The sequence below is a fragment of the Hyla sarda genome, chromosome 7 (assembly GCF_029499605.1).
Source record: "Hyla sarda isolate aHylSar1 chromosome 7, aHylSar1.hap1, whole genome shotgun sequence".
Taxonomy (NCBI): domain Eukaryota; kingdom Metazoa; phylum Chordata; class Amphibia; order Anura; family Hylidae; genus Hyla; species Hyla sarda.
The window spans coordinates 205,958,179-205,981,128 of NC_079195.1; the positions used below are offsets into that span (position 1 = coordinate 205,958,179).

At 42.9% G+C, this 22,950-nt stretch overlaps 1 protein-coding gene and 1 long non-coding RNA gene across 8 annotated transcripts in view; one reads left to right on the top strand and one right to left on the bottom strand.

Annotated features, from left to right (window-relative positions):
• The window catches only part of LOC130283237 (cytosolic carboxypeptidase 6-like), a 1,802,518-nt gene that overhangs the window by 1,147,999 nt on the left and 631,569 nt on the right, over positions 1-22,950 (top strand). The gene's annotated exons all lie outside the window — the stretch shown is intronic.
• LOC130283239 (uncharacterized) overlaps positions 20,369-22,950 on the bottom strand; it is a 49,926-nt gene continuing 47,344 nt past the window's right edge. Inside the window, exon 3 of the long non-coding RNA XR_008846608.1 lies at positions 20,369-20,990. This is a non-coding gene — a long non-coding RNA (uncharacterized LOC130283239). The remainder of the gene's footprint in view (positions 20,991-22,950) is intronic.

The following is a 22,950-nucleotide window of genomic DNA, read 5'->3' on the forward strand; positions in this document are numbered from 1 at the left end:
AATCAGGGGGCTCGAAGGGTTTGCTAATGTGGTGTCCCGGAACCTGCGTGTGTGGGTCCCCTTAGCCAGAGTCCCTTGGACGTCGGGGTCTCCATTGTCTAGTTCACCCCTAGTCACCTCTCATCCAGATAGTTATTGCTCCAATAGCTTACTTAGGAAGCATGTAAATATTATATAAATGCTCTATAAATGGTTAATTAACTGTCTATAGCGTAGCAGGACCTGCGGGTCACGTGGTTAAGTGAACTCTATGGTATTTCTGCTTGAGGACCTTTGGAGGCCCTTGTGACGTAGTCAATCCCATCACACTGTGTAACAGTGAATGACAGATGTTCGGACCAATCAGATTAACCCCGCCCCTGTCCATATAAGGGAGCGGCGGCCATTGTTCTCTCTCTTGTTCCCGGGCTGTCAAACGAGCAGGATCTGCGCAGCTGTCTATCGCAGTGAGTTAGGCCTGAGCCTTGCGGCAACGGCTGATATATCTAGGATCGCGAGTGTATCAATCCCTAAGCACTCTGCAGGATCACCGGACCTTATCTATCCCCTAAATCCGGACGGATCTGCAATAATTACCCTAAATTTAGAGACTTTAATTTATTTCAAGGTCCGCAACAATTGTCAGTCATTGTGATATATAAAGACTGTATTCCTGAGACTGTCATTGTTCATTGGATGTACCGCAAGCACTTAAGTAAAGTTACCCAAGTTCAAGTTCAAGTACATTGTGGCCCTTCAGTCATTTCATTACATGCACCTGTCGTTTCTGGGAAGGGTGGCGATAGGCCGGAGGATTACCTCAGCATACTAGCCCTCAGCCTGGCGTCACGAACTATAGGGTTAACATTAACCCCTCATCTACCGAAACAATACCCTCACTACCAACACCCCCCAAGGGCTACCACACTAATGATGTTTAATTTGTTTAAAAAGACAGTGCCATTGTTTTGCTGTAATGGACAATTATGAAAAGTAGTGACAAGTGGTGGAACCATATTGGTTGTCATTTTGGTAAAACTCTCAGACTTGTTCATACTATGTTCTTTGCGCCATTTTTGGGGACATACAGTGGGGATCAAAAGTTTGGGCCCTCCAGGTAAATTTTTTTATTAATGTGCATAAAGAAGCCAAGGAAAGATGGAAAAATATCCAAAAGGCATCAAATTACAGATTAGACATTCTTATAATATGTCAACAAAAGTTAGATTTTATTTCCATCATTTACACTTAGAAAATAACAGAAAACAAAAAAATGGCATCTGCAAAAGTTTGGGCACCCCCCTTTGCAAAGCTGAGACCTGCCAGTGTCATGGATTGTTCTCAATTATCATCTGGGAAGACCAGGTGATGTCAATCTCAAAGGTTTTAAATGCCCAGAGTCATCTGACCTTGCCCCAACAACCAGCACCATGGGTTCTTCTAAGCAGTTGTCTAGAAATCTGAAACTGAAAATAGTTGACACTCACAAAGCTGTAGAAGGCTATAAGAAGACAACAAAAAGTTTTCAGATGTCAATACCCTCTGTTTGGAATGTAATTAAGAAACGGCAGTCATCAGGAACAGTAGAAGTTAAAGCAAGATCTGGAAGACCAAGAAAAATATCAGACAGAACAGCTCGCAGGATTGTGAGGAAAACAATTCAAAACTCACATTTCACTGCACAATCCCTCCAGAAAGATCAGGCAGACACTGGAGTTGTGGTACAATATTCCACTATAAAGAGATACTTGTACAAATAGGGTCTTCATGGAAGAGTCATCAGAATAAAACCTCTTCTACGTCCTCACCACAAAAATCAGCACAAACTGAAGGTTTTGCCATGGCCTTTACAATCTCCCGACCTCAACATAATTGTAAATCTATGGATAGACCTTAAAAGAGCAGTTCGTGACAGACAGCCCAGAAATCGCAAAGAACTGGAAGACTTTTGCAAGGAAGAATGGGCAAAGATACCTCAAACAAGAATTGAACGACTCTTGGCTGGCTACAAAAAGCGTTTACAAACTGTGATACTTGCCAAAGGTGGCAAGTACAAGATATTAACTCTGCAGGGTGCCCAAACTTTTGCAGATGCCATTTTTTTGTTTTCTGTTATTTTGAAAGTGTAAATGAAGGAAATAAAATCTAACTTTTGTTGACATATTATGAGAATGTCTAATCTGTAATTTAATGCATTTTGGAGATTTTTCCATCTTTCCTTGGCTTCTTTATGCACACTAAGGCTAAGTTTCCGCTTGTTTTTTTTTCTGGCAGGTTTTGGATTTCTGCTACTACAGTTTTTGATCCAAAGCCAGAAGTGTATTAAAAAGGAATAGGACATCTAAAGGAAGGGCTTATACTTCTCCTCCCTTATGGATCCACTTCTGATTTTGGCCCCAAAACTGCAGTGGAAACTTAGCCTATTACAACATTTTACCTGGGGTGACAAAACTTTTGATTCCCACTGTAAACCGGCAGGTTTATCAAAAGCTGTGTAAAGGAAGAGTGGTGCAACCAATCAGCTTGCTTCTATCATTTTTCACAGGTCAGAAGCAATCTGATTGGTTGCTATGGGCAACTTCACCCCTCTTCCTCTAAACAGCTTTTGATAAATCTCCCCTAAAATGACGGTTTTGCATCCCAAAAAAGGACTTAAAACCAGAAGTTTTTACTATTGAGTTCTATTGGGATTCATTTTGGGCTGTAAACTACACCAAAAGCTTTAGCCCATAAAATGGCTGAAATTTGTCCCAATAAAGCAAGTAAAAAAAAATCTTGCTTTTAAAAAGAAAATAAAAAAAATTCTTGAGCAGTAAAATTGGAGCAGAAAACATATGGGGAGATTTATCAAAACCTGTGCAGAGGAAAAGTTGCCCATAGTAACCAATCAGCTTGCCTCTATCATTTCTAACAAGGCCTGTGAAAAGTGAAAGAAGCGATCTGATTGGTTGCTATGGGCAATTGGTCAAGTTTTCCTCTGCACAGGTTTTGATAAATCTCCCCCATTGTGTACATATAGCCTCTTGATTTATTGCCGATTTTGACTTCTCTGTGGAATTCAATAGGGAAAATCTATAATAAATCTGCAATGTATGTGCAACATATCCTGACATTTTGCATTTCTATAATCTGCACCAAAGGCCATTTTTACACAGTTTATCTGCAGATTTATTTGTACAGCAAGTAAATAAGATTTTTTAAAGGGATACTTCGGTGGAAAACTATTTTCTTTTTTCAAATTAATCCTTCCAGTACTTATCAGCTGCTGAGGAAGTTGTGTAGTTCTTTCCAGTCTGACTAGAGTTCTCTCTGATGACACCTCTGTCCATGTCAGGAACTTTCCAGAGCAGGAGTAAATCCCCATAGCAAGCCTATCCTGCTCTGGACAGTTACTGACATGGACAGAGGTGTCAGCAGAGAGCACTGTGGTCAGACAGAAAAGAAATACACAACTTCCTCTATAGCAAACAGCAGCTGAAAATACTGGAAGAATTAAGATTCTTAAATAGAAGTAATTTACAAATCTGTATAACCTTCTAGCACCAGTTGATTTAAAAAAAAAAATCCACACGTACGGTGTCCATATTAGGACATCATCAGGCGTCAGACAAACCTCCGTCCCACCTCAGACAAACCTCCCTCAGCCGTCAGACAAACCTCCGTCACACCTCAGACACACCTCCCTCAGCTCTCAGACAAACCTCCGTCACACCTCAGACACACCTCCCTCAGCCCTCAGCTCTCAGACAAACCCCCGTCACCCCTCAGACAAACCTCCCTCAGCCCTCAGACAAACCTCTGTCACACCTCAGACAAACCTCTGTCACACCTCAGACAAACCTCTGTCACACCTCAGACAAACCTCTGTCACACCTCAGACACACCTCCCTCAGCTCTCAGACAAACCTCCCTCAGCCCTCAGCTCTCAGACAAACCTCCATCACACCTCAGACAATCCTCCCTCAGCCCTCAGCACTCAGACAAACCTTTGTCATACCTCAGACAAACCTCCCTTAGCTCTCAGCCAAACCTCTGTCATGCCTCAGACGTCAGCCGAACAGCCATTGATGTAAAGTTTTCCTCTATTCGTAGAAAACTGGGTGCCCATGCGTAGCACTCCGCTGACAGCGTACGGCTAAAGTAGGTAGCGTTAGGAGCGTAGCCCTGCACATGCACAGTTGTCCGTACCGCTCAGAGCGCATGCTCTGCTTTCCTCTGCTACGCAGTTAGCATAGGGAGGCTGGAAAACTTTAACAGCTGCCTGTCTGACGTCTGAGGCATGTATGGTGTTTATGTATGTGTGATGTGTGTGTATGTGATATGTGTGATGGGTGTATGCATGGAATGTATGATATGGTGGGGGCAGCAGCAGGTGTATGTATGATGGGGGCAGAGGCGGGTGTATGTATGATGTGAGGGGGATACGCCTTCCCACCTCAAAGTGTCAGAACTGACGTGAAACCTTTAAGACATGCTGTGTGTTGCTCAGGTGAGGGATAATCACACCACAATTAAACTGGATTAACCACTTCCTAGGCCAATGGTAATTCGACATGCAACACTGTGTATCCATATCTTCATAACTGTTAATGCCGCTCAATGTGACCGGTGGCTTAGCAGAGCGCCAAGGGACTTAAAAGAAAATCCCTATATTTACATAAGACATGCAGATAAGGGGGGCCAATAGTTATTCTTGATAAAATGCTCTATGAAAAACAAGTGATAGAAATGCTAAACGATCAACTCGCATACAGAAGAGTTCCATCGGATCCCACTAAGGAAGTAAAGAACAAGCTTGAGTGGCTTTTGGAAGAAGGCTATACCCTCAATATTATTGTAACACTGCAGGATGTGGATCCACTGACCTGTGTGGCTGATGACGCATTGGGGAGCGGAGTCTAAGGTGTCGCTGGTCTTCACCAGAGCCTGCCGCAAGGCTGGATGGGCTTGCTGCGGCAGGCGACTCCCAGGTCGCTACCCCCCCCCCGATACGACTCGACCACACAGGTAGCTGGGCGAGGCGAAGTACAATAGGATGAGGCAGAGATGAAGTCGGACTAGCAGAAGGCAAGGCAGGCGGCAAAGGTGCATAGTCAATAACGTAGTGGAAGGGTCAGAACACGGGCTAGGCAAACAGACAAGGTACGCTTAATCTCAGGCAAATGGCACTGAAGATCCGGCATGGAAGAGTGGGAAGTGCAGGTACTTATAGAGATGTGTCAGTAGTGTCACATAATTATGGGTGTACTCGCCCTTTAAATTTCAGAGCTCCGGCTGAGGGGCTGAGGAAGAGGCAGTGGAGGACTCAGGTAAGTGACGGGCTGGGATTAGCATGCGGTTGCATCCCACGATGCGAATCCCAGCCCTGCCGGCAACAAGGGAGAGCTGGGCAATGCGCTCACGGCCAGCGCAAGTGGCCGGAAAGCAATGTGTAACAATTATCACAAAAAACCAACAAGCATTCTTATGTCCAGAACATCCAAAAATACTGGTCCCCTATAGTGGTTGGAATTGATTCCCTGCTTGAGTGCTTGGGCAATTGTCTTGACCATATGCCTCAGCCCCTGGTATGCAGGACCCCATGCCATATCAGGGACACGAAGTTCCTCTTAAATGTAGTTACATCCATGAAATGGAATGAAGGGTATACATGGGTATCATGTGACGTGGTATCTTAATACAGCTGTATACCGCATGTACAGGCAGGGGTAGCTATGAGATACCATCTAGACAAATACAGTATACAAATTACAGTGCATGCCTAAAATAATTTCTCCTAGATATACTTACTTTTCTTTTGAGATAGAATTTTTTCACTTTCAATGGTCTCTTTTTCTTTCAAACAACCGGTTGTCCCATGAGTGCGAAGTTCTCCCTGTCCCTGGCAAAACTTTACATGGCACACTGGGAGGAGGGGTGTCAATATGCAGATAACAACCCATACCTTCATAACATCATTTGGTATGGGAGATATATAGACGACCTCCTCCTGGTATGCCAGGGACTGGAGGGAAAGAAAGAGGATTTTCTTTCATTTCGTAATGACAATAATATGAATCTTGGCTTTACCATCCGTGTTGGAAAACACCATATTGATTTTTTGGATGTCACCCTCATTGGGGATAGCATGACCCATAAAATCGATACTAAAATGTTCCGCAAGCCTACTGCTGGCAATAGCATTCTCCACGCACGTAGTGGTCATCCCAAGCATACCACCAAAAACCTCCCAATAGGAAAATACATCAGGGCCAAAAGGACATCTTCACAAGAGACCTATTACCAGCTGGCTAGCACGGACATCATTACGAGATTAAAAAACAGAGGATACAGTAATGCTACCTTGAATAGGGCAAAGTCCATTACAGATGCCAAATGCAGGGAACAATATTTGAATACTTCTTCTGGGAATAAAAACAATCGAACTTTCACCACCCCATTCTGTCGAAACTTCGACCAAATCAAAACGATCATAAAAAAGCACACTCCTGTGTTACTACAGGATGATGCCCTGGCGAAGCTTTTGGCATTTGGGGTGAGGTGTAGGGCTAAATAGGCCAAATCCCTGGGTGCCACGCTATCGCCCAGTGATTTTCCAGCTTATAGACCCGTGACCACATGGCTTCACACTACTGGGAATCATAAATGTGGCCAACCTCAATGCAACATGTGCAAATATATGTTGTCCTCTGCGCGGGTCACATCCAGGGCCACAGGAATAGGATATAAAATCTAAAATTTCATCAACTGTGACAGTGAGCATGTGGTCTACTGTGTGACCTGCTGGGAATGCAAACTACAGGACATAGGGTGTACAGGTCGTAAAATAAAAAGGCGCATTCATGAACATATGTGCACGCACACTGATTTCTCCAGTCGTTCCATGTCTGGGCTTACCAGACATTTGGTAGAAAGACATGTTGGAAATAAAAAAGCGCTCCATAGTGTGATACCGTATATATATAAAGAATCGGTGAACGATAATGAAATATGCTCACCGGCGGTGGTTGTACTCAGCCAAGCACAACAATGGTAAAGGCATATAGAAAAGGGGAGTTCTCTCATCTAGCAGCCGCTCCTGGGATTGTATACAAACAACCACAATTTTTCCTCTGAGAAAAACCACAGGATCAGGCAGGCGCTTGGATCTTGTTAGGAGCAAACAGTTTATTTACCCACAATGCAACGCGTTTTGCGGTAAAAACCGCTTCATCAGGCATCGTGTGGTTTTTCTCGGAGGAAAGATTGTGGATGATGGAAATAGTCATTCCTTTCATATACAAGGCATTGAAAAGGTCCCTCCTCCCAAAGGAGATTGGGCACATGCCCTCTATACCAGGGAGATGTTTTGGATCCTCAGAATGGAAACCAGAGCACCATCAGGTCTAAATTTCAGAAATGACCTCATGTATTTTTATTAGCCCCACTTTCTTTATTACTTATTATCCATTATCTTCTATTTTATTAATTTTATTAACATGCTTATAGTTTATATATTATATATATATATATATATATATATATATATATATATATATAGTTATTTCGTTCATCTCTGTATACAATATTGCAGCACGTATTACCATCTGTCTATTGCCTGCATTTGTTTAAAGGGTACCTCTCTTCAAAAAAACTTTTGATATATTATAGATTAATGGATGCAGAATAACTTCGCAATTGCATGTTATTCAAAAATATTCTTCTTTCTATTTAATTTTCCACTTTGAAGAAATGACCACTAGGGGTCTCCCTACCAGTCCTGGCAGCAAGCATTTCAGACTCATGCTGGAGTCCTAACCACTACGAGCTGCCAGTCTGCTTTGTTCACAAAGGAGAACACTCAGAGCTGCCAGCCTGCTTTGTTCACAGCCTGTTTGGCTGTGAACAAAGCAGGCTGGCAGCTCTGAGTGTTTAGGACTCCAGCATGAGTCAGAAATGCTTGCTGACAGGACTGATCGGGAAAAATACAATAGAAAGAAGCATATTTTTCATTAACATGCTATTGGAAAGTTATTCAACATTCATTAATCTAAAATATATCAAAAGTTTATTTGATGAGAGGTACCCTTTAATTGTTTCTACTCTCTATTTGAATCCATCTGAATTTTTTATGTGCTTTCGGGCCGATTCTTATTTGGTATTTTTCTGGTGTTTGCTGTTTTTTTGGTGTAGGTGTTGTATTCCTCCATTCACACTGTGCTGCATTGGAATGACTATGTATATCACCACACATGAAGTACTTTTTTGATTACGGCTTCCACCTAGCATGTAGCGGATTTAATTACCACCAGGAGATGCCCTGTGCCATGGTGATGTAATCCATGTGTATGTTTTTTATGATGGCATGATATGGGCCAATATACCTGTTGCTCTCCATTTCAAGATGATGTTTTATTTTTATATTTATTCTTATTTGCCTAGCATTATTTATTTACCAACCATAGTACTGCATTTTTGTGGGTACCTACATTAATCTTCTGTACATTTTGTTTTGAATTACATTCACATGCTTATTCACAATATGCGGCTTTAGGTTTATGCTTTTGATACCATCATTTTTGTATACTGTGCTTCAGAAATTCTGCAACATCATTTCAATGCATTTTGTGTTTAAATCTGCACGGTTTGTTTCTAAGGGAGCATGGTTTATACAAAATGTATGCGAAATATATATTTTCCATTGGTCAGTGTACACATTTTTTTTATATCATTATATGATATGGCACACAAATTGTGGCTGGTGTGCTACAGGTACAAACTTTTATGTTTGGCTACTAGTCATGGTAGGCTGCTGTTCACACGGTATTAAGCAAGTTTATTGTCTGAAAACAGATGTCCGATTTAAAGTGAAACATTGAGGTACCTACTTTGTCGCGAGTGTGTTTTCTGTACTATATGACAGATATACGAGAAGCTAAGCCACCGGTCACATTGAGCGGCATTAACAGGTATGAAGATATGGATACACAATGTTGCATGTTAAATTACCATCGGCCTAGGAAGTGGTTAATCCAGTTTAATTGTGGTGTGATTATCCCTCACCTGAGCAACAGGTTTCACGTCAGTTCCGGCACTTTGAGGCGAGTAGGCGTATCCTCTGTGGGGGCTGGCAATTTGTATTTAAACCCCCTGTGTGGATGGTATCATTGCCATGACTAAAAGCTTAGGCTCCAAACGCGCCGGCATTTCACTCCTTGGGTTTTACTGAGTGACATGTCACTTGCTGCTCCGGCGGTATACCATTATTAATGTGCACAATGAAACATTAAGTTTTAACAATTTTTTGTTTCCTTCGGGAGCTGGATTCTTGATTTTTCACTTGTCTGCATCTACCTGGGAAAAGCAGTTTCCTGCATCCGTGTGTAATGTCTGTTTATTTGTTTTTGTATTTTTCTGTTTAGGTGTGTATTCACACACTAGTTTGTTTAGGGCAGTTTGCTATTATACCTGGATAGGGAATGGTTAATGCTCTGAACGAATGAAAACTCGGGTGTGTCTATTTTAAGCCACACTTCTCCTGCATTCAGTGCTGGTTATTGAGTGCAATACTACTATGTCTGTTTGTGCTATATTCTGACTATGTCTGCTTGAGCATTTACCTTGTATTTATCTTGTCATTTTATCTGGGTTTTTAGCCATGGTTATATAGCATGCTCCTTGTATTTTAGTCTGTGTTACATTAGTTGGTTTTAGGATAATGTTTGTTTGTTCTGCTCTGTCTGTGTTCACACTGTGTCTGAGTCTTGCTTGTACCCTGTGCTCTGTATGTTATATTCCTGTTTGGTATCCTGGAGTCTATTCAGACTCATCCGGTTCTAGTCTAGTGTTTCATGTATTATGTTTCTGTTTCCTACTAGGTCAGCATTTTGTCGACACAGTGGAGTGTGTCCGCTGGCCAGTAGCCTATTTGGCTTTATTATTAATGGCTACTCCTATAGTGGAGTGTGGAGTCCAGTTTGTATGTTCTGTCCCAATGTGAACAGTGTCCAATATTTATATCCTGTTTGGTTGATCTGATATTTGTCCTTTGTACTTGTACCTGTTTGTGAACAGTGTTCTATTTTACCTGTTCAGTTTAATGTTTTGCTCTCAGTTCTTCTGTTTATCCCCTTCATCTCCTGGATTCTGCTGTATACTCATATCTTGCCTAGTCTTGTTCATTTTATCATGTCTGCCGTTCATCTGATATCCAGTTTATGAACTGTTTGTTTATTCACTATATTCTGCTCTGTTCGTGAGTTTATATTCTGCCTTGTTAGTATTTGTATTCTGTCTGGTATATCTGGTTGTCTAGTTTGTTTTCCGTTTCTGGCCTGTGACCGACTATGTATATTATGTGTTTTTACACCACTGCACTTTAGTGCAGGAAGGGACCGGCGCCCAGTTGTTGATCCATCGTTTAGGATGGATGGGCAAGTAAGCTGGGGGAGATGTTTTAGGGTCAGTTTAGGGCTCACTCTCCCTGTCCCCTGGTCGGTCATGACACCTGCTTCCGGACTTCATCTCCAGTGCCTGATGCTCATGAAGATTCGGTGAGCTGATTTATGATTGTTTTCTTTTGCCACATGATATGTGTATGTATGCTGTGTGTATGTGTGAATGTATGTAATGCATGATGTAGGGTGGGCAGCGGTGGGTGTATGTATATGTGTGATGTCACACTATACTGTACTCACTATTCTGCTGGTGAGGTCACTGTGTACATACATTACATTATTTATCCTGTACTGATCCTGAATTATATTGTGTATTATACTCCAGAGCTGTACTCAATATTCTGCAGGTATGGTCACTGTGTACATACATTACATTAATTATCATGTACTGATCCTGAGTTATATCCTGTATTATACCCCAGAGCTGTACTCACTATTCTGCTGGTGGGGGTCACTGTGTACATATGTGTGGCTCACGGTGTATGGCGGGACCACGGGGTGTAGCGGTGTAGGTGGTGGGGCCAGATGGTATTAACCCCTGGGGCAAGATGTTGTTAACCCCTAGTGTTCGTGACGCCAGAGTGGTTTTTGGGTACCGGAACCACACGAACGGTATCTCTGCTATTCCAATGGCTAGTTAGTGAAAGGAGAGTCCACAACCAGGTATGGTTTAACAGAGGCTTTACTGAGTTAAGACAGATGGAATTATCTTCACAGCTAGGCCAGATTCCCAGAGAGGTGGCCAGGAAATCAGAAGGACCTCGCAGCTTGCTGGGACCAATTAGACTTGTAATTGACTTGAGACAATTATCTTGAGGCTTGACTATAGGCTGGACTTGACTATTTGAAGTGACAGCAGACATAGACTTTTGACTTACTGGAATGACTGTAGCATTGCGGCCTTCCAGATACTGGTCACTGGTACTAAGACATCTGTACTGGCTGGTTCTCAGTAAAGGAAGAAAAGAGAAGAGAGTGAATTGTAATGGCTGACCCTTTATATAGTGGGGGGGGGGGTGGACTAAGGCCCATTAGTCAAGCTGCGGGTCATAGGTTAAGCTGGTGCTCTCTGGGTAACATCATGTGACAACATAACATAACATGTGACGTTTCACAGGTCCTTCAGACCTCTCACAGGTCCTTTGGACTAACTATACATTATTGTACTGACCATAATCCTTTGACAACAAATGATACCTATAATAACAGCAGGGGAGACACTGCAGGAGAACTCCCAGGTCACTGAGGGACTCAACCTGACAGGGCAGGACCATATCCTCTTCTGGGACATTACACATACATTACATTACTTATCCTGTACTGATCCTGAGTTAGATCCTGTATTATACTCCAGGGCTGCACCTCTATACTTAACCCACCTACCTACCTACTCACTCACCTACCTCTCCCCCATCTGCCTACCCCCACATACCCAACCAACCCATCTACCTACCTAAGCACCACCCCACCCACCTTCCTACTTAAAGGGGTACTCCGCCCCTAGACATCTTATCCCCTGTCCAAGGACCCCCCCCCCCCCCCCCCGCAATCTCTCCTGCAGCCCCCTAGTTATCTGCAGCACGGAGCTGAAGCCTGCTCCGTGCCTGATGACTCACGATCATGCCCCCCCCCCCTGTGATGTCACGCCCAGCCCCCTTAATGCAAGTGTATGGGAGGGGGCATGGCCACCAGGAGAGGGTTACTGGAGAGATCGCAGAGGTCCCCAGTGGCAGGACCCCCGCGATCATACATTTTATCCCTTATCCTTGGATAGGTGATAAGATGTCTAGAGGCGGTGTACCCCTTTTATTACTGAATCCTTAGAGCGGTACTCAAGGTTAGAAAAATGTATACCCTATCCAAAGAATGGGGGATAAGTGTCGAAACAAGGGGGGTTCTCTGGGCTTGCCTCAGGCGCAATAGGAGCTAGCTACAGCTCTGGCCGGCACGCCCCCTCACATAGACTTGCATTGAGAGGGCGCGGCCGTGACGTCCGGCGTTGCACCCAATGCTCTAAACAAACTCCGGGTTCAGCAGGGAGATCGCGGGGCACCCGCCGACTATCCATTGGATAGGGGATAAGATGTCTAGGGGAAGAGTACCCCTTTAATTTTTGGTGGATTCAGAACTGGGGCAGACAGGTAAGCAATGCATTTTTTTATAGCTCTTCACCTGATGTCGAAATACCCCTTTATTAAATTTGTGTACTTCATTAGGCCCATATTGTGTTGTCAATTTTAGAAACAAAATCATTGCATGCTTCAATCCACGTCATGTTATGGAGACATCCTCTGGCATTATTTCTAGTAGTGTACCTGTAATGCAATCTATTCACCACTGTATGGTATGTGTCTAGGTGCCGTATGTCATATTAAATTTCAAGCTCTCCACCACCAGAACAGGAACGACATTCTGGAAAATCAAGCTCTCGGACCGTATGGCATTCCACAGATATCTGACGCCATTATGGGAAATATTTAGTTGCAGAATCTGCCATTTATGTCCCATTATTCCCGTAACTGTCTCTGCCGACCATTTCCCTGTAAATTACGGCTTGTTTTGTAATATCCTTCATCCAGGGAAGAGCCCCGCTGCTTTACACGTCAGATCAGGACTGAACATAACCTGTTATTCTTCGAGATTTAGACTTTGCGCGACACGTCGACGGCAGGCGTCGGAATTTTAACGGCCGAATGGGGACCCAACATCTGCGAAAAAGATCAATGTTATCGCTCATAAGAATGATATTTTACTCTGGGATGGGTTTTGCAGATGATGCGTAATTAGCTGTTTGCTTTGCTGTGATTGATCAGCGGAATACCTCCGCCACGCAGATCAGGTCTGGCAGTTCCGAGTGGTGATTGCGAACGCTGATTGAGCGCTATTAATATCTCCTGCAAGTGACCAGCTGTGAAACCAAGTCTCCTCAATTAATGTAATTAAAGCGGAACTCCAGCCAAAAAAACAAACGGGGATTTAGGAAAAAAGGCTTGTTTTGATTGGAGAGCTCTTCTAGAAGAGGAGGCAGGTTGCCAAGTAGTGTCTATAGAATCTTAATGGGTTATAACAGGTTTTCAACCTTTGTGTTTCCTTGATGGTGTAAAACAGTGTTCTCCAAGATGTAGACCTCCAGCTGTTACAAAACTACAACTCCCAACATGCCCTGAGAGCTGTTGGCTGTCCGGGCATTGTGGGAGTTGTAGTTTTGCAACAGCTGGAGGTCCACAGTTTGGAGACGACTGGTGTAGAGGGTCTTATAGACCAGAGGTCCTCAACTCAGTCTTCAAGGCCCACCAACAGTTCTGAGTTGTAGTTTTGTATCAGCTGGAGGTCCACAGTTTAGAGACCACCAGTCTTCGAGGCCCACCAACAGTTGGGAGTTGTAGTTTTGCAACAGATGGAGATCCACAGTTTGGAGACCACTGGTGTAGGGGGTCTTGTGGACCAAATGTCCCTAACCCAGTCTTCAAGTCCCACCAAGAGTTGGAAGTTGTAGTTTTGCCACAGTTTGGAGTCCATTGGTTTAGGGGACCTTATAGACGAGAGGTCCCCAAACCAATATTCAAGGCCCACCAAGAGTTGGGAGTTGTAGTATTGCATCAGCTGGAGGTTCACAGTTTGGAGACCACTGGATTAGGGGACCTTATGGACCAGAGGTCCTCAAACCAATATTCAAGGGACACCAAGTGTTAGGAGTTGTAGTTTTGCCATAGTTTGGAGACCAATGGAGTATGGGTCTTATAGACCAAATTTTCCCAATCCAGTCCTCAAGGCCCACGAAGAGTTGGGAGTTGTAGTTTTGTATCAGCTGGAGGTCCACAGTTTAGAAACCACTAGTGAAGGGGGTCTGATAGACCAGAGGGGTACTCCGGTGAAAAACTTTTTTTTTTTTAAATCAACTGGTGCCAGAAAGTTTAACAGATTTGTAAATTACTTCTATTAAGAAATCCTAATCCTTCTAGTACTTATCAGCTGCTGTATACTACAGAGGAAATTCTTTTCTTTTTAAATTACTTTTCTGTCTGTCCACAGTGCTCTCTGCTGACACTTCTGTCCATGTCAGGAACTGTCCAGAGCAGGAGAGGTTTGTTATGGGGATTTGCTCCTACTCTGGACAGTTCCTGACATGGACAGAGGTGTCAGCAGAGAGCACTGTGGTCTGTAAAAATAAAAGAACTTTCTCTGTAGTATACAGCCGCTAAGAAGTACTTGAAGGATTAAGATTTTTTAATAGAAATAATTTACAAATCTGTTTAGCGTTCTGGCACCAGTTGATTTAAAAAAAAATAATAATTCACCGGAGTACCCCTTTAGAGGCTCACCAACAGTTGGGAGTTGAAGTTTTGCAAGAGATAGAAATCCACAGTTTGGAGACCACTGGTCTAGGGAGTCTTATAGACAAAAGTTCCCCAACCGAGTACTCAAGGCCCACCAAGAGTTGGGAGTTGTAGTATTGCATCAGTTGGAGGTCCACAGTTTGGAGACCAGGGGGGCATTTATCATTGTAGGCGTAAGTGAAGCATTTATCATTGTAGGTGTAAGTGAAGCATTTTTCTACACCTTTTTTTGTGTGCTGATAATGTATAGGAGCACCAAATTTATTAAATGTTCACCGAGCATTCCATATATTTTGTGCAGGTCACATTTTCTGAAATTTTACTCTTCACGTACACTATGGCCGACATTTATCATTGTCTTTAGACAGTTTTTTATGTCTAGAAAAGGCGCAAAAAAGGCGCAAGCAGGGTTTATTTGCAAATTATTTGCGCCTTTCGGTTTACACATTTCTGCTGATTTTAAGTTGCAATCCACTGATTTTGGCAATACACATGATATAGAAGGGTTTTATGAACTGCACCTTTTGTGAAAAGGTGCAAAAAGGCGCAAAGCCACTGAAAAGTCTCTAAAACTGCACCAGCCCAGACTTAGCTTAGCTTTTTGGTGTATGTGAAGAGTAAAATTTCAGAAAATGTGACCTGCACAAAATTTATGAAATGCTCTGTGACCATTTAATAAATCTGGTGCTCCTACACATTACCAGCACAGAAAAAAAGGTGTAGAAAAATTCTTCACTTACACTACAATGATAAATGCCGGCCACAGTTCATAAAACCTTTCCAAATCATGTGTATTGCCAAAATCAGTGGATTGCAACCCAAAATCAGCAGAAATGTGTAAACCAAAAGGTGCAAATAAACCCTTCTTGCGCCTTTTTCTAGACACAAAAAACAGTCTAAAGACAATGATAAATGCCGGCCCAGTTGTTTAGGGGACCTTACAGACCAGAGGTCCCCAACTCAACATTCAAGGCCCACCAAGAGTTGGGCTGTGTAGTTTTGCCACAGTTTGGAGACCACTGGTCTAGGGGTTCTTATAGACGAGAGGTCCCACACCAAATCCTCAAGGCCCATTGGGAGGAGTAGTTTTGCAACAGCTGGAGGTCCATAGTTTGGAGACCACTGGGGTCTGACAGTTTTGAGCGGTGATTGTGAACGCTGATTGAGCGCTATTAATACCCCCTGCAAGTGAGCAGTTGTGAAACCAAGTCTCATTAATGTAATTAAAGTGGAACTCCTGCCAAAATAAAATGTGAATTGAAAAGAAAAAGGCTTGTTTTGATTAGAGAGCTCTTCTAGAAGAGGAGGCAGGTTGCCAAGTAGTGTCTATAGAATCGTGATGGGATATAGAACAGGTTCTATAGAGTTTACCACTCCGAAATTTGCATCGGGGCATGGAGAATTTATGGAAAATAAAAGAACGCTGCGCTGTTTCTTCCGACATAATAGAAACGTAGATGATCCGCAAGGCAGCTAGGAATAGTCATGGCCGACACCGTGCAAACTGCACCTTCTTTAATTCCTTTCTTTACAATATTTAGCTCTCTTATTAAAGGGACAGTAGTATTAAAATGTGGAATGCGTCTTTTTGTTGTTGTTTTTCTTTTTTTTTTTTTATTAATTTTGTAACAAGTTTGGTTTAAACTTTCTTTTCCCTGAAATTAGTTTTAGTTCTAAATTTACAGAGTTTAAACCTCTGTATCTCCTTGATGGTGTAGAGCAGTGGTTTCCAAAGTGTGGACCTCCAGATGTTGCAAAACTACAATTCCCAGCATGCCCGGACAGCCGTTGGCTGTCTGAGCATGCTGGGAATTGTAGTTTTGCAACATCTGGAGGTTCACAGTTTGGAGACCACTGGTGTAAAGGGGTCTTTATAGACCGGAGGTCCCCAACCTAGTCCTCAAGGTCTATCAATAGTAAGGAGTTGTAGTTTTGCAACAGCTGGAGGTCCACAGTTTGGAGACCACTGGTGTAAGGGGGTCTTATAGAACGGAGGTCCCCAACCCAGTCCTCAAGGTCCACCAATAGTAAGGAGTTGTAGGCTCACAACAGCTGGAGGTCCATAGTTTGGAGACCACTAATGTAAGGGGTCTAATAGACCAAAGGACCCCAACCCAGTCCTCAAGGTCCACCAATAGTAAGGAGTTGTAGTTTTGCAACAGCTGGAGGTCCACAGTCCTCAACCCAGTCCTCAAGGGCCATTAAGAGTCCAGAATTAGAATTTTTCTTTGTTCAAGGGAGTAGCTGTAGAAACACGAAATGTTGGTAGGCCTTGAGGACTGGGTTGCAAACCACTGTGATAGACCATGCAATCCAGATCTCAAAAATTTTAAAAATGTTTAAAAAAAAGGTAGTAAAAAGTTGTGGTGCCATTATTGTTTTAGAAACACCTATGGGATGGCTGTGACCTGCAACCCTTCAGCAGTCTTCGTTCATGTCGCCCTGGTCATAATGTTTCAGGGCTCCTTCACTTCTCGGGCAGCATGGTGGCTTAGGGGTTAGCACTGTTGCCCTGCAGTCCTAGGTTCAAATCCCACCAAACATCTGTAACAAGTTTGTATGTTTGTGTAGGTTTCCTCCCACACTCCGAACCATATTTATAGGTGAATAAAGCTTGTGGGCCCCAAATGGGACTAGATTTGAGTGTACAGGGCTGTGAAATTATTATTGGCTGGCACAGTGATGCTGGAGGGGCACTGTAGATTTTGGTGGTTTTAGTTCCCCCAGGGCGCACAAAGTATAATGTTTGGCCCATTGGTGCTTGGGGTGCTCATGATGGTGTAATGCAGAAAGGAGGCCAGTCAGCGAGTTTCCATAAAGGAGGCATTCAAATTCACCCCCAACTGGAGGCTTAGTCAGTGCGAAAGCAGGGCCGGTTCTGCCTATAGGCAAAATAGGCAGCTGCTTAGAGCGCCCTCTTGATGGGGACACCGCTCTGCCCACTAAGGTGATTACATTACGAGGAGGTTTGGTACAGTGTGTCACCCCAGTAGTAAGGTGATTACATGAGGAGGAGGTTTGTTACTGTGTGTCACCCCAGTAGTAAAGAGATTACATGAGGAGGAGGAGGTTTGGTACAGTGTGTCACCCCAGTAGTAAGGAGATTACATGAGGAGGTGGTTTGTTACAGTGTGTCACCCCAGTAGTAAGGAGATTACATGAGGAGGAAGCTTGTTACAGTGTGTCACCCCAGTAGTATGGTGTGGCGTGTCAAAAGACTGAGCCAATGGGCAGGGACCATTGCCTAGGGTGTCAAAAATTCTTGCATCAGCCCTGTGTGAAAGGGTGTCTGAAAATTGTAATCTGCGCTGTAGCCTTTCTTTCCTGAGGTGAATCCTTGCTGAAGGTATCCCAGCTTTACCCAAAAGTCGCTATTCTCACTGAAGCTGTACTCCCCAACTGCGGGGTGCAGGTTTGTGAAATTCTTTAGCTTAGTTACAAGCACAGGAAGTCCATTAGAGGAAGTACCCTAGACAGGAAGTCAGTTACAGGAAATACCCTAGACAGGAAGTCAGTTACACGAAATACCCTAGACAGGAAGTCCATTACAGGAAGTACCCTAGACAGGAAGTGAAGCAATGAAGAAAACAGAACAGAGAGTTTGCATTAGAAGCAGACGGAAAGCATGGAAGGCCATAGAAAAGGAAACAAAATAACTTTTTATTACCAATATATTTTCATTTATTAGACCAGTGTTTCCCCAACCAGGGTTTCTCTAGCTGTTGCAAAACTACAACTCCCAGCATGCCCGGACAGCCAACGGCTGTCCGGGCATGCTAGGAGTTGAAGTTTTCAAACAGCTGGAGGCATTTTGATTTGGAAAAACTGTATTATACAATTGAATCTAGATTTTACCATTGGAAAACTACTCTAAAGAAAATCATAAAATTGGAGAAAGACCTAAGCTAACACACACAGCGCCATCTATAGCTACTAATGAGTATTGTGGCACTGTAAAATTCCCAGTCATCAATTCAATGTGTTTTCTATAGTATCAATATAAACACAAACCTTCACTTTTAATCAGCGAGGAGACTATTATAATTTATAGTGTAACATGAGTGTTGTTAACTGATTATATGCCACATTTATGCAATTCCTTTAAGGGAAGGTCTATTATGGAGAGAAGATTAGATGGCTAATACCTTTTATTTACGTGCAAAGATTTAAGTAATTTATTATGTTCCCCAGCATGCTTTGCAGTAAAGCGAGCTATATAATGTTAGTGGTGTATTATGGATTAATGACTGCACTGGCCACTGCTTTATAACTAATTAGTGTTTGTTATTGCTGCAGAATAAAAGCCTAATGTCTGCCATTTTTCACGTCCTGTAAACTCCTGTCTCGCAATTTATAGTTTGGTCTGAGTTTTCACTATAAATCTTTAACTTTTTTTTTCAAAGTGAAGCTCCACCTATAGGGGGTGCGGAGTTAGCAATTGCATCTGGGCCCTGGTGCCTAAGGAGCACATCTACCCCATAAGAGACCCCTATTATAAGAAACACATAGGGCCCTTTTGCAGATTTAGCATCGGGGGAAAACCCTCCCCCTCCCCCTCCCCGCCCCTCCGCAATTTCTGGTCCGGCACCCCAGTAAACCGCTTGCACAGAACGAAATCCACTGCATTGCGAGCGACCACAGCTGTCACACCCTCTCCATATATCTTCCATAGACGTTAACGGAGGGGACGTGACGATGATGACTGCCTGAAGCCTAGCACAGCCGGCGTTCTGAACATAAATGTTCAGAACGCCAGGGTGCCGGGCCGGAGATTTCGGGGGGTCCCAGTGGCTGGATCCCCCTACGATTAGACATCTTATCCACTATCCTTTGGATGGAGATAAGATGTCTAGGGGTAGAGTACTCCTTTAATGACCCAGTACTGATTAGATCAGTTTTCCCAACCAGGGTGACTCTAGCTATTGTAAAACTACAACTCCCATTATGCTGACCCAGTGATTTCCAACCACGGTGCCTCCAGCTATTTCAACACTATAACTCCCAGCATTCTTGGACAGCCTATAGCTGTCGGGGCATGCTGTGAGTAATAGCTTTGCAACAGCTGGAGGCTGCCTGGTTGGGAAACACTGGTTTGACCTATAAGGCTATGTTCACATGTTGGAATTTCTGTGCGGAATTCCGCAGAAGCGGAGTCCCATTGAATTCAATGGGATTCTGCTGGGTTGTGCACACAGCGGAATTTCCGATTTACGTGTCCGCAGAAAGAATTATCCTGTCCATTTTTTTCTGTGGACTCCGCACGGAATGCATTGCCATCTATGTGACAGCATATTCCTGTGCCGTCCTCATGCCGGCATATTATGACGGCGCCCGCAGTCTGCGGTATATCCGCGCTGAGATGTTTTCGTGCGGACATTCCGAAGTGTGAACATAGCCTTAAAGAGCCTTGAAACATGACTGGGGATTCGGAGCCGAACCAAAATCCCCTTCCAAGAGGAACAGGACACGTTTGCAACATCTGCCTGCAAACAACAAGCAGAAAAACGGATCCTCAAAGCGTAAAATAAAATTGCTTAACTTTGCCTCCCTTAACCCACTAAATAAGATTCATTTGCCGAAACGGAACATCTCTTTAATGAACCCAGCCAGTGACAAGCAGGGGGATATCCTATAATCCTTTCCGGTTAACGCGACCATCAAGAAAACACAGAATGAGAGGCTTTTTTTTTAATGAACGTTTAATTTATATTGTAAAATTGTAATTAAATATTAGTTAATGAAATGCAATTCCGAGGAGGCCTATTAATTTTACATGTGAGCGGTGCAGCTGGGTGATGAATTTACCTCATCTTCTCCGTTCTCCGGGAAAAAAAAAAAAAAGGATGAAGGCCTTAATTCCGCTCGTTTTGAAGCGTTTTGCTGAAATATGAGTCACATCTCGATAAAAGCCGAGCGGAGTTATTTGAAGCCATTTTTTTTTCTCGCAGTCTATAAAACAGTGGGACGCGCGCTCCTGTGCATTCCTGCTGTCCTACATAGCTTTGTTAAAGTCCTTTCTGATAATATCTACTTTTCCACGCAAGTATCTCGCGAATCCCGGGCAAACAAGAAAATCTAATTATTTCCGAGAATTTGGCTCTGATAATTAGTTCAGGGAAACACATAAAAAAAAAAAAAAAAAAAAAAGGAACGGCACAAAGCATTTTTTCTCCTGCCTTGTCTATAAATTAATTTGAGGCAATATGCTGTCAGCAGCAATTTCCTTATTTTTCGGCTTCTGGAAGAAAAGCAAAAAATGATCACGTTATGATTTAAGACTTATAAAAAAAAATAATAATAATAATCTGGGAATATGGCAGAGCCGGCTCTGGTGTCCTGATAACCAGAAGTCAATGGGCCCTGGTTTATGTAATGTTGATTAGCTTTTGTGGTAATTTTTTATGACAGTTATTTATTTATTTTCTTTCGTATTATTTATTAAATAAATAAACAAATATAAATAAATAGATATAAATACATGAATCATTTATTGAAGACCTATAAAAAATTTTTTTTTAAATATGCCGGAAATATGGCAGAGTCGGCTCTGGTGTCTGGAAAACAAGAAGTCAATGGGCCCCTGGTTTATTTACTGTTTAGTAGCTTTGGTGGTATTTATTTTTATTTTTTTTATGTATTTATTAAATAAATAAATAAATATAAACAAATAAATGCCCAGGCTGTCTGGGCATGTTGGGAGCTGAAGTTTTGCAACATCTGGAGGAGCACTATTTGAGACCACTGCACTATGAGAAGAATAAATAAATAAATAAATAAATAAATAAATAAATTTTTTTTCTTCTTCTTCTATTTGTTCATTACAACTTGACAGGAACCTGATACGATTCTGTAATCAAAAGGTCAAGACTTGATCCACTAAGACAGTGGTCTCAAATTGTACTCCTCCAGATGTTGCAAAACTTCAGCTCCCAGCATGCCCGGACAGCCAACAGCTGTCCGGGCATGCTGGGAGTTGAAGTTTTGCAGCATCTGGAGGGCCGCAGTTTGAGACCACTGTCTTAGTGGATCAAGTCTTGACCTTTTCATAACAGAATAGTCTCAGGTTCTTGTCAAGTTGTAATGAACAAATTGCCGCGCTAATCGAATGCCGGTCCTTTCCTGATCGTCACCAATCAAAGGTCATTTCGGCACTAATGAGGTCTTGTGATGATACCTTCCTCGCGTCCGGCAGGGTTGTCTTAAAGGCCAAGTGGTATGGGTGTCACTCGGGCAGAGGATCGTAACACGGCAGAAGGTCTCGCGCATTTGTAGTCAATTTATGTCATTAGAATTAAGTAGACAAGTTACATTATTTGACCTTCAAAAACATTAAAAAAGAGCAAATCTATCTACTTGATCATGCAGATGTGCAGCATTGCATCATTGAGATGAATGGATGGCTTGGATGGTTCTCATTGCCGCTCCCCCCCCCCCCCCCCCCTCATGTTTCAGTCCCCCCCCCCCCCCCATTTCGCTTCTATTACATGAAAAGGTTAGGCTGAAAAAGATAATACACTTTAGAAAGGGGGGAAAAAATTACAGTTCTGAAGCAAATTGCCGGATATAGATTTAATCAGCCAATTGCCGATTTGCCTTTATGAATATGTATTACAATAATGTATGTTCAGTCCTTGCGAGAGGTACTTCAGCAGGTGGATTCTAGTACTCGTGACCATACCACTGCGGAAATATATGATTTATGCAAATGAAAATAGAATCTTAAAAAAATCTTCATAGCGAGACTCGAATATGGCATATAATTACTATTTCATAGTATAATTTGCTATTAAAATGGCTCCTGGTATGGGTATTCTGATTTTAACATCTACCTTATACAGTCTTAACTGTGTAAACCTAGTGGCAGACTACAAACTATCATCAAAAACAACTTGTAACCTGCTAAGAGGACTGCACAGCAAGTGTGGACACAAAAATCCCATTGCTTGGAAGAGAGCTCCCAGAACCCCCAGTGGTATGTTTACAAAAAAGGCCCACAAGGCACTGGCCTAGGGCGGCAGTTTATGGGGGCATCAGAAATGCCCAATTGCATACCTGACTGGTCCCAGGTTACATAAAATCTGTAAAATTGCAGAAGGGGGTTAAGGTGGTAGGGAGAGGAGTAGAGCCAAAGCACGGGGCGGGCAGCACGTGATACCAGGCTTCTCAGCCTGGTATCACGTTGGGCAGGAAATAGTAGG